Genomic DNA, 13316 nt, shown 5'->3' on the forward strand with positions numbered 1-13316 from the left:
ATTTTTCATTTTTAGAAGGTAAGATTTGATTCTTTGTCAAATCTGCCCATTCCTTTTTTCACTGTTTTATTTTTTTCCTATGGTTTGAATTCATTTTTTGGTTTCTAATAATTTTATATATACACATTTTATAGTCTCCTCTATAGCCTATTATTTCAAGTTCTTAGAGTGTTAATCCTCTTGTTGATCTTTATTGTATAATCCTTTACTGTATCTGCTGGTCATTTCCACATATGATTTAAAACTTAAAAAAAACTGTAAGCTCACCTCTAGTGAAGCTCAATTTTTTAGGGAAATGTCATGCATTCTACATTGTGGAGTAGTTTTACATTTGCTTCTAAAAGGTACCGCAGATGTTTAGTAGCCTAAGACCTACTGTATATTAATTTGAAGATTCTTACATCATGCAGGTTTTAGCACATCAAGTCCAAATCCATGGTTTCAATTTTTCCCGGGAGATTCCTTTCCTCACCCAAGTTCTGGGTAGAGGGATGTTTCCTTTTTTGTTTTTGTTGTGTTTTTTTTTGGCTTTTCCTTCTAGTTCTCTATTTCACTGCTTGTAAAGCCCACTGAAGGTTCTGTTCCATGCTGGGTTCTCAGTTCTAATTCTCTGCTTTTTATGAGTCCAGGACCTTCAGAATGGATGTTAAAACCAAAGGCTCTAGCTCACAAACCGTTTCCCTCTTAGGCTGCTAGTGTGATTTCTGCCTTGCTCTCAAATTCCCTCTTAATTTCTGGTAACTGGAGATCTGTCTTTATCGAAAGCTCAACTATGGTTTAAGAGAAAAGTTTGTTTGAAAATACAGTCAGCATTTCTAGATATTTGTATTGGGAGTATTCCTGTGTTAGCTTAATCCACATTCTGCCAGGATCTAAGACCTATAATATTTCCCAACTAAACTAACTGGTTTTTCTATCCACTGATTTCAGTCTATCTTAAAAGCAGCCAAAATACTAGAATTTCCTATCATTTTCAACAGTTTTTTGGGTTGAATCTCTTGGGTTTTTCAGATAGACATCATCTGCAGAAAAAGAAAATACAGAAAATATCTGGATTTCCCACATTTACAACTTTTGTTTATTTTCTTATCCAAAGTTACTTACTACCATTTCTCAATCACTGTCGAATAATAATGATGTTTAAGAACAACCTGACTTTCCTCCTGAATTCACTGTACATGTTTCACCATTATGCATGACTCTGGGATAGTTTTTCAGTCATTGAAAGAAAGTATTATGCTATTCTGATTTTGATAAGAAGATTTATCAGGATGGAAAAATAATATTTTTAATGTTTCCATTTTACTGATATAATCCACATAACATAAAATTAACCATTTTAAAGTGAATAATTCAGTGGCATTTAGTATATTCACAATGTTGTACAATCTCCACCTTTATCTAGTTCCAAAACATTTATTTATTTATTATTAGAGAATAATTGCTTTACAATGTTGTGTTAGTTTCTGCTGTAGAGCGAAGTGAATCAGCCATATGCATACACACATCCCCTCCCTCTTGGACCTCCCTCCCTCCACATCCCACCCACCTAGGCCATCACAGAGCACCAAGCTGAGCTCCCTGTGCTATACAGCAGGTTCCCACTAGCTATCTATTTTACACATGGTAGTGTATTTATGTCAAACCTAATCTCTCAATTCATCCCACCCCTCCTTGCCCCACTGTGTCCACATGTCCGTTCTCTATGTCTGCCTTTCTATTCCTGCCCTGAAAATAGGTTCATCTGTACCATTTTTCTGGATTCCACACATATGTGTTAACATACGATATTCGTTTTTCTCCTTCTGACTTACTTCACCCTGTATGACAGGCTCTAGGTCCATCCACATCTCTACAAATGACTCAATTTCATTTCTTTTTATGGCTGAGTAATATTCCATTATATATATGGACCACATCTTCTTTATCCATTTATCTGTCGATGGACATTTAGGTCGTTTCCATGTCCTGGCTATTGTAAACAGTGCTGCAATGAACATTGGGGTGCATGTGTCTTTTTGAATTATGATTTTCTTAGAGTATATGCCCAGTAGTGGGACTGCTGGGTTGTATGGTAGTTCTATTTTTAGTTTTTTAAGGAACCTCCATACTGTTCTCCACAGTGGCTGTATCAATTTACATTCCCACCAACAGTGCAAGAGGGTTCCCTTTTCTCCACACCCTCTCCAGCATTTATTGTTTGCAGATTTTCTGATGATGCTCATTCTGACCAGTGATACCTCATGGTAGTTTTTTTTTTTTTTTTTTTTTGCGGTACGTGGGCCTCTCACTGTTGTGGCCTCTCCCGTTGCGGAGCACAGGCTCCGGACGCGCAGGCTCAGCGGCCATGGCTCACGGGCCCAGCCACTCCGCGGCATGTGGGATCTTCTCAGACCGGGGCACGAACCCATGTCCCCTGCACCGGCAGGCGGACTCTCAACCACTGAGCCACCAAGGAAGCCCTCATGGTAGTTTTGATTTGCATTTCTCTAATAATTAGTGATGCTGAGCAACTTTTCATATGCCTCTTGGCCATCTGTATGTCTTCTTTGCTGAAATGTCTACCTACGTCTTCCACCCATTTCTTGATTGGGTTGTTTGTTGTTTTGATATCGAGCTGCATGAGCTGTTTGTATATTTTGGAGATTAATACTTTGTTGCTTCATTTGCAAATACTTTCTCCCATTCTGAGGGCTGTCTTTTCGCCTTCTATGCAAAAGCTTTTAAGTTTAATTAGGTCCCATTTGCTTATTTTTGTTTTTATTTTCATTACTCTAGGAGGCGGGTCATAAAAGATCTTGCTGTGATTTATGTCAGTGTTTTTCCTATATTTTCCTCTAAGAGTTTTATAGTGTCTGGTCTTACATTTAGGTCTTTAATCCATTTTGAGTTTATGTTTGTGTATGGTGTTAGGGAGTGTTCTCATTTCATTCTTTTACATGCAGTTGTCCAGTTTTCCCAGCACCATTTATTGAAGAGGCTGCTTTGTCTCCATTGTATATTCTTGCCTCCTTTGTCATAGATTAGGTGACCACAGGTGCATGGGTTTATCTCTGGGCTTTCTATCCTGTACCATTGACCTGTATTTCTGTTTCTGCGCCAGTACCATACTTTATAGTAGCTTTATAGTCAAAACATTTTCTTTACACCATAAGAAGAACCTGTACCTATTAAGCATTTGCTTCCCAATGCCCCTCCACACAGGCCCTAACAATCAATAACCTGCATTCTGCCTTTATGGATTTACCTATTCTGGATATTTCATATAAATGGAATCATACAATATGTGACCTTTCGTGTCTGATATATTTCACTTAGCATACTGTTTTTGAGGTCACCACATTGTGGTATGGGGTCACCACACTGTAGTATGTATGAGTACTTTATTGCTTTTTATAGCTGACGTATTTCCATAGTTTGTTTTTCCATTCTTCCACTGAAGGACATTTGGGCTGTTTCCACCTTTCAGCTATCATGAATAGTGGTGCTATTAGACATGAGTGTACATGTATTTATTTGAGTATCTGTTTTTGGCTCTTTTGGGTGTATACCTAGCAGTAGAATTGCTGAGTCATATGGTAATTCTATGTTTAGCTTTTTGAGGAGCCACTAAACTGCTTTTCACAGAAGCTGAACCATTTTGCATTCCCATCAGCAATGTAAGAGGGTTCTGGTTTCTCCACATGCTCATCAACACTTGATTTCCTTTTTGTTTTTTGAAGTACAGGCATCGAAGTGGACATGATGTGGTACTGCATTGTGGTTTTGATACGTATTTCCTTAATGACTAATGATGCTGACTATCTTTTCATGTGCTTGTTGGCCATTTGTGTATCTTCTTTGGAGAAATTTCTATTCAAGTCCTTTGTCCCTTTTTAAATCAGGTTCTTTTATATATTCTGGATACTAGACTCTTATCAGACATATGATTTCCAAATGTTTTCTCCCAGTCTGTAGTTCTCTTTTCACTTTCTTGACGTCAATGCACAAAAGTTTTTAATTTTAATGAAGTCCAGTTCGTATATTATTTCCTTTTTTGCTCATGCTTTTGGTGTCATGTATATGAAGGTCACGAAGAGATCCCCATGTTATCATCTAAGAGTTTTATGGTTTTACTCTTCTAGTTAGGTTGTTGATCCATTTTGAATTAATTTTTGTATATGGTGTGAGGTAGGAGTCCAGCTTCTTTTTTTTTTTTTTTTTTTTTTTGCGGTATGCGGGCCTCTCACTGTTGTGGCCTCTCCGGCTGTGGAGCACAGGCTCCAGACGCGCAGGCCCAGCGGCCATGGCCCACGGGCCCAGCCGCTCCGCGGCATGTGGGATCCTCCCGGACCAGGGCACAAACCCGTGTCTCCTGCATAGGCAGGTGGACTCCCAACCACTGTGCCACCAGGGAAGCCCCCAGTTTCATTTTTTGCCACGTGGAAATCCAGTTGTCCCATCACCATTTGCTGAAAGGACTATTCTTTCCCCATTGAATGGTCTCGGTACTCTTGTCAGAAATCAGTTGGCCATAGACGTTTAGGTTTATTTTTGTACTCTCAATTCTATTCTATTGTTCTATACATCTGTCCTTATGCCATTACTACAATGGTCTGATTACTTAAGCTTTGTACTAAGTTTTGAAATCAAAAAGTGTGAGTCCTTCAATGTCGCTTCCATTGCAATGATGAAGTATTTTTCCTCTTAGGTCCATCAATTTGATGAACTATATCAAATGTCCTAATACTGAATCATTTGTGGATTCTTGAGTTAAACCCTACTTTTAGATCCCATTTGTTCTACTTTTCTGCCTAGTTTTTCATCTATATTCTTAAGTGGAGTTGGTCTATGATTTTTTGTGTTTGTGCTATCTTTGTTAGGTAGTTGTATCAGGATTTTGTTAATGCCTTAAAAAAAATTGGAAACTGTCCTCTTTTTTTTCCCTTTCTTTCTCTATCTTTTTCCCCCGTCAGCTCTGGTACAGTTAAATAGCATAAGAGTTATGCTTCAAGGTTGTGAAAGAAAACTGACCTGTAAAACCATCTATACTAAGTCTTTTGGGGATAGCTTTGGAGTTTGCTTTTTTTTTTTTTTTGGTGGTACGCGGGCCTCTCACTGTTGTGGCCTCTCCCGTTGCAGAGCACAGGCTCCAGACGCACACGCTCAGCGGCCATGGCTCACGGGCCAAGCCGCTCTGTGGTATGTGGGATCTTCCTGGACCGAGGCACGAACCCGTGTCCCCTGCATCGGCAGGTGGACTCTCAACCACTGCGCCACCAGGGAAGCCCAGCTTTGGAGTTTTAATAACTTTCTCTATTTCCTTCATGGTTAGGGGTCTATTCAACTTTTATGCTTGTACTTTAGCTAATTTTAATAATGCATATTTTCCTAGAATATTCTTAATCTAAATTTTCAAATTTATCAAACTATACAGTATTCACATATTTAGTCTGTAATTGGGTCTCGCCATTTTCTTTCTTTTCTTTTCTTTTTCTTTTTTTTTGCTGCGCCACGTGGTGTGTGGGATCAAACCCGTGCCCCATGCAGTGGAAGCATGGCATCTTAACCACTGGACTACCAGGGAAGTCCCTTCACACTTTCTTATCTCTAGTATCACCTGTCTGTGTGTGTGTGGTGGGTGGGTGCGGTTTGCCTGCACCACATAGCCTGTGGGATCCCCGACCAGGGACTGAACCTGGGCTCTTGGCAGTGAACATGTGGTGTCCTAACCACTGAACCACCAGGGGATTCCCTTATATATGTTTTCTTTCTTGTTTTTTATTAAGGTTCATTTCTAATACTACCTCTGAGTTATTTAACCTCTGTTTCCATTTTATATTAATAATAAAATGAGAAAGTAGGGTTTTATGTTCTTTGAGTTACCTTTAGGTGCTCAGAAATGAATAGAGGTTTCAAAGTGTTTCCAAGGGATTTTATTCTATCATCTTGATCATCTCAACTGGTCACATATGGGTATTTATGCCACGAAAAAAAAGAAAAAAGGAGGGAAGGCTTGGTGGAAAGAAGAAAACAAAAGTATCTCATATATGGACTAACTCAGTCACATAATCTATTTTAGAAATGTGGAGATGGAAATCAGCCTTGTGTCTTATTAGACTATGAGAAAAACATGCCAATTGAAAAAACATTATTAAAGAGGTCTGTTTTCTTCTCTGAGACACTATCTCACTGAAGAACTGCAGCTGATTTATGCTTTAATGGCTAAAATATTTGACTCTGGAACTTCTTTTGTCTGTATACCATTTCCAAACTCCCTCTGAGTCAGGGGCTTTTATTCACAAAAAGTAGTTTAGAAAAACTAGTATGTGGAATTTCATTCTTGGATGAATTAAGTCATTTTTCCTTTTCTTGAAAAAAATTATTTAAAAAGTAGATTCCCCCCTGCTTTGACTGTTATCCATGAGAAGAAATTGCAGAGCTCTGATGTGAGAGACTGTACAGTCAGCAGTTCCCAGCATTAACAAAAAGTGACAGAATCATTAGTTTATAAGAAGCTACAAGGCACATTATCACATACACATAGCCTATGTTATTTAGCAAATACAGGACGCAGACGTGCAGAACATGACATCAGAATTTGTTTAGGGTCTTTAATCAAAAAGGAGTAGTTACATTAAAATGGACTATTCTTTAAGTATAAATTTGGAATAATACAATTACATTTGAACAAGTGATCTAAACAAGTATATTCCCTGGTGGACCAGTGGTTAGGACTCCGCACTTTCACTGCCAAGGGCCAGGGTTCAATCCCTCGTCAAGGAACTAAGATCCCACAAGTTGCGCAGTGCGGCCAAAAAAACCCCACTAAACTAAGCATATGTACTAAATCTAATCATGTAAATTTAAAGCTTAAAAGAACTTAAAGAGATCAAAAAACTTCACCTTCCAAATGAGACACTAGGTGTCAAAAAAGTTACGTGCTTTAGACAAGGTTATATAACTAGTAAATTAACAGGTGATAGGTCTGATAGTACTGAGAAGTACTAAACTACATGCATAATCAGGGGACCCTGCTACTTACCTGATCTCACCTCTACTTGTGCCATCTGCTCTAAACACACTGGCCTCCTTGCTGTGCCTCCAACACACCAGGCTTTCTCCTACCCCAGAGTCTTTGCACTTGCTGCCCCACTGTCTACAATCTGCTTCCTCAGACACCTGAATGTTGCTTTCTTACTTTTTTTGGGTCTTTCCTAAAAAATCACTTTTTCAGTGAGGGATTCCCAGAGCATCCTATTTTAAATCTCACCCTCCACATACTCCCTTAACACCTAATTCCCTTTTTGTATGCCAGGTACATTTATTTGTTCACTGTTAACACCCACTAGAATGTATGCACTGTGCAAGGATTTTGTCTGTTTTGTTCCCTTGTGTTCCCAGTGCCTAGATGCCTACAACACAGCAGGCACTCAGTGAATGTCTTTTGACTACATCAATGAATTACTGGACAGAGAAGGAAACGTACACATTACTTAGTGCTACATTAAACAATAATAAGAGTCATAATAATGAAAACTTTTACAATAAACTCAAGACAAAGAAAGGGAGACAATTTATGGTGTAGAATGCAAATATTATTGACCTATATAATGTTAAAAAGAAAAGCACAGTTGATATCAGTTTGAAGGTAATAGAACAAAGGGTTTTAGTATTTTTATATTACATGGTAGGGAATGAAGACATACCATCTAAAATTAATAGAACAAAAATTTTATGAGTATAGGAAACCAAGAGAAAAAACTAAAAATAATCTAATCCCTGAAGTCTGCGTGGAGAAGGGGCACAGAGAAGATGGAAGGGCAGGATGTGTGGGTTAAATCATCCTTTCTCTTCTTTATAGTGGAGAACCAATGATAAGCATTGGTAAATGAAGAACAGACAGTAAAATCATATTATCTGAAGAACTTAAAATATTACCAATGGGAAGCAGAAATAAAAATGGTTAAGTGTCATTGGGGAGTGGGATTAGGGGTAGGGAAGGCACTGTTGTTTTTTAGCCACAAGCATATATCATATGAATGAAAAGCATATATCATGAAATTTTTTAAAGTTTAATTATATTCAAGACTGTTTTAATAAAGTAATTTTTAATTCACACATTGTGTTATAAAATTATAACAGTGCTTAAGAACACAACCCTCTAAATCTAGACTGCCAAAGTTCAAATCCTAACTTCAAATAATCAGATATCATCAACTATTCCCTAACAATACCATGTAATCTTACTGCATTTTACTCCACAAAGAAAATAAATTCTTAAGACGTACTGAACAGACTAAATAGCCATTTCTCCAGAGAAGACATACAGATGGCCAAAAGGCACATGAAAAGATGCTCAACAATGTTAATTATTAGAGAAATGCAAATCAAAACTACTGAGGTACCACCTCACACTAGTTAGAGGGGCCACCGTCAAAAAGTCTACAAATAATAAATGCTGGAGAGGCTGTGGAGGAAAAGAAACCATCCTACACTGTTGGTGGGAATGTAAACTGGTGCAGCCACTATGGAGAACAGTATGGAGGTTCCTTAAAAAACTAAAAATAGAGCTACCATATGATCCAGCAATCCCACTCCTGGGCATATATCCAGAGAAAACTATAATCCAAAAGATACATGTACCCCAATGTTTGTAACAGCACTATTTACAATAGCCAAGACATGGAAGCAACCTAAGTGTCCATCAACAGATGAATGGGTAAAGAAAATGTGATACATACATACAATGGAATATTACTCAGCCATAAAAAAGAATGAAATAATGCCATTAGCAGCAACATGGATGGACCTAGAGATTATCACACTTAGTGAAGTAAGCCATAGAAAGACAAATATCATGATATCACTTATATGTGCAATCTAAAAAAAAAGATAAAAATGAACTTATTTACAAAACAGAAATAGACTCACAGACATAGAAAACAAATTTAGGGTTACCAAAGGGGAAAGGGGTGGGGGTGGGGATAAAGTAGTAGTGGGATTAAAATATACATACTGGGCTTCCCTGGTGGCGCAGTAGTTAAGAATCCGCCTGCCAATGCAGGGGACATGGGTTTGAGCCCTGGTCTGGGAGGATCCCACATTTCATGGGGCAACAAAGCCCATGAGCCACAACTATTGAGCCTGCACTCTAGAGCCCAAGAACCACAACTCCTGAAGCCTGTGTGCCTGGAGCCCATGCTCTGCAACAAGAGAAGCCACTGCAACGAGAAGCCCGTGTACCCCAACGAAGAGTAGCCCCACTTGCTGCAACTAGAGAAAGCCCGTGCGCAGCAACGAAAACCCAACACAGCCAAAAATAAATAAATAAAATAATATAAATAAATTTTTTAAAAAACAGGTTTAAAAAATAAATAAATAAAATAAAATATACATACTAGTTTATATAAAACAGATAACCAACAAGGACCTACTGTAGAGCAAGGGAAGTATACTCTATCTTGTAATAACCTATAATGGAAGAGAATGTAAACAAAGAATGTATAACTGAAATCACTTTGCTGTACACCTGAAACTAACACAACATTGTATATCGACTATATTTCAGTAAATTTTTTTTAAAAAGAGTTACTGAATAGAGTTGAAGCTTCTTTGTAAAGTATACAGCAAATCATGAGTAACTGAAATGCTTGGGACGAATAAGCCAGTAAACATTTCAAAATTTATGTTAAAAACTTATCTGAGGGCTTCCCTGGTGGCCCAGTGGTTGAGAGTCCGCCTGCCGATGCAGGGGACGCGGGTTCGTGCCCCGGTCTGGGAAGATCCCACATGCCGCACGCGGAGCGTCTAGGCCCGTGAGCCATGGCCGTTGAGCCTGCGCGTCCGGAGCCTGTGCTCCACAACGGGAGAGGCCACAACAGTGAGAAGCCCGCATACCGCAAAAAAACCCCAAAACAAACAAACAAACAAAACTTATCTGAAATATCTCATTGCTCTGATCCAAGGACCGATTTTTCCAAATTTTTAATGTTTCAGAAAGAAGAGCAAATTACGATGTATTTGTCATTGTCAGAGTGCTAGCAAACGTAGATGTGAATACAATGTATCTGTTCAACCAACTGTCACTTCAGTCGATTTATTTCATTGGTATCACACGTGGCTGAACATTAAGTTTTACAGTGTGAGGCAGCTTTGAAACAAAACATTACATATGCAGAAGATTGTCACACACAAGCAATAAAATTATAAGCAGCAGAAAATATGTCATCTCTTGGGATAAACAGAACTTTTAAAGCTGGGAGAGGTTGGTATAACCAGTGCATAAGTCCTCAGGCACCAAACATCTATCAAAAACTTCCAGCTACTTTTCAAGAGAACACATTTAACTTGCAGTGTTAAAAAAATCAATTGAGGAAAACACCAAAACAATAAGAAATGCAGATTAAAAACTCAAGTATTCAGTTGTCATCTAACCAATAACAACAATCAGAGCAGCAGCAGCAGCAAACATTTATTGTGCACTCACTATGTGCCAGACAGTGTTGTATTTTTCATATACTGTATTTACTCATTTAATTTTCATAACACTATACTAATTCTAGTACTAGTTCTCATTTTGCAGATGAAAAACCTGAGGCACAGAGAATTTAAGTAATTTCTTTTTTAATTTTATTTTTTTATTGAAGTATCGTTGATTTAAACTGTTGTATTAGTTTCAGGTGTACAGTAAACTGATTCCATTATATATTCTTTTTCAGATTCTTTTCTCTTATAGGTTATTACAAAAGGGCAGTTCCCTGTGCTATACAGTAGGTCCTTGCTGGTTATCTATTTTATACATAGTAGTGTATATATGTTAATCCCAAACTCCTAATTTATCTCCCCCTTTCCCCTTTGGTGACCCTACATTTATTTATTTTTATTTATTTTTTAAATTTTCAAATCATATATTTAATAAAGTACATATATATATAGAATACATAAAGAGCTCTCAAAAATCTGAAAACAATCTAATTTTTCAAATTGGCATCAGATATGAATAGAAATTTTACCAAAAAAAAGTATGAATGGCAAGATAGTTTACATGAAAAGATGCTCGACACTACTAGTCATTAGAGAAAAACAAATTAAAACCACAATGAGATACAACCAAATATCTTTAGAATAGACAAAATAATTAGAATTTTAAAAACCTGACAATTCCATGTTCTGGTAATGATGTAGAATCACTGTAACACTTATATTTGTTGGTGGGAATGCAAAATGGTAGGGACATTTTGGAAAATAATTTGGCAGTATTTTACAAAGTTAAGCACAGATTTACCACATGGTCCGCAATTCTGCTCCTTTGTATTTACCTTATTAAAATGGAAACTTATATTTGTATGAAAACTTACACAATCATGTTTATAGGCTTTATCTGCAATCCCCCCAAGCTGGCCAAACCCAAATTTCCTCTAACTAGAGAACTAATAAATGTGGTACACCATACAATGAAATACTACTCTTCAATTAAATGCTAAACACAACAACATAGATGAATCGCATGTACATCATGTTAAGTGAAAGAAGCCATATTCAAAAAACAAAATATCATATGATTCCATTTATATGACTTTCTGGTAAAAGCAAAAATACAGAAGAGAAAAATAGATCGGTGGCCACCAGAAGCTGGTGCTAAATTTATTTTTTATGTCTGTGCTTCTATTTCTGTTTTGTATATAAGTTCATTTGTATCTTTTTTTTTTTTAAGATTCCACATATAAGCAATATCATATGTTATCTGTCTTTCTCTCACTGGCTTATTTCATATAGTATGATACTCTCTAGGTCCATCCATGTTGCTGCATATGGCATTATTTCATTCTTTTTTATGGCTGAGTAATATTCCAGTGTATGTATATACCACATCTTCTTTATCCATTCAACAGAGGTTAAGTAATTTTTAAGAGAGATCACATAGTTAATAATAACTGGCATAGATCAAACTCAACTCAGGTAGTTTGGCTTAAAAGTATATGCTTTTACAGAAGTCTAGATGCCTCTCCAAAATTTTATTACAGAGCCACTGAAGGACAGGAAGCAGGTAAGTGACGTAACCATATGTGCAATTTAGAAAGATCACTATTATGCACTAAGACAACAGTTTGGAAGGGAAACAAGATCAAAAGCAAGAAAAACAGTCAAGAGTTCTTGTAATGGTCTGAGGGAGAAAACAAAGATGAGGACTTGATTAAAGCAGTGGCAGTAGGAAAAAGAACAAAAAAAGAGAGGACAGATACTTAAGATTATATATGCTATAGTGACAGTGGCTGACATTGTTAGTTGCCTATGACAGCCATTCTTTCAAATGGTTTCCCTGCCAGAAGAGCTTGCCTCCAAGGTACAGGCTGAAAAAAACAAGTAACTGCTTTCTTGACTTTGCTTGGAACTATGGATTTGATTTGATTCAATCTTAGCCAACGTAAAGTAGTGGGAAGTCTCTGTGTGTATGTTTGTAAAGAGCTGTCCCATTCTGATATAAAAGGTATTTGCTCCCTCGATCTTTATCTTTTGATAATAATGAGTGAGGACATAAATTATTCTTTAATTTGGTTGCTGGATTCTGTTTATTAATAGTTTCTCTTATACTAGCAGACAGAATTGCAAGACAAGCTTTGAAACCTACTTAACTCTAATTATCACTACTCTAATACTAAATTATTACACTTCCACAGGCACCAGTTTATTTAAACATACATGGCAGAGCCCAAACCAGCTGTAGCTTCACTTGATTAGTGTCTAGTAATTGCATTTCTATTTCTAGTAACTGCATATTCTATATCACCTATTCTCTAGAGTAGCTATGCCAATCTAATTCCACAACTTCTCCCCTCTCTCTTCTACAGATGTCTTCACTTCCTATTTCCTTGAGAAAATACGTCTTTAGAATAGAACTCCATCAATCTCATGCCACCAACACCATAAATTTAAGTGCATTTACCCTGTTTTTCACCTTTGCTATTGTTAAAAATAGAAGCAGCATCCTTCCTGCAGTATAAAACTAATCTACTCTCTACATGCTTCTTTGTAAAGACCCTTATTTATGCTCAAATCTCTCCCATTTTAAAAACAAAATTCAACACAAAATCAAACCATGGTGATTTACACACTTTAAATGAGTAAACTTCATTTTATGCAACCTATCTAATAAAACTGTTTTTAAAAACAAAACAAAATACCCCTCCACCCCCAACACACACACACAAGTTTTCAACCTCACACTCCCTTTGTTACTCTGCCTTTCTGCCTTTGTTACTCTGCCTTTCTGTCTGCCCCCAACACACACACACAGGTTTTCAACCTCACACTCCCTTTGTTACTCTGCCTTTCTG

The 13316-nt window shown here is 37.2% G+C and overlaps 1 protein-coding gene across 12 annotated transcripts in view; it reads right to left on the reverse strand.

Annotated features, from left to right (window-relative positions):
• NUMB (NUMB endocytic adaptor protein) overlaps window positions 1-13316 on the reverse strand; it is a 178203-nt gene that overhangs the window by 45338 nt on the left and 119549 nt on the right. The gene's annotated exons all lie outside the window — the stretch shown is intronic.

The sequence above is a fragment of the Monodon monoceros genome, unplaced genomic scaffold (genome assembly GCF_005190385.1).
Source record: "Monodon monoceros isolate NGI ecotype Baffin Bay Population unplaced genomic scaffold, NGI_Narwhal_1 Super_Scaffold_21, whole genome shotgun sequence".
In the NCBI taxonomy this organism is placed as follows: Eukaryota; Metazoa; Chordata; class Mammalia; order Artiodactyla; family Monodontidae; genus Monodon; species Monodon monoceros.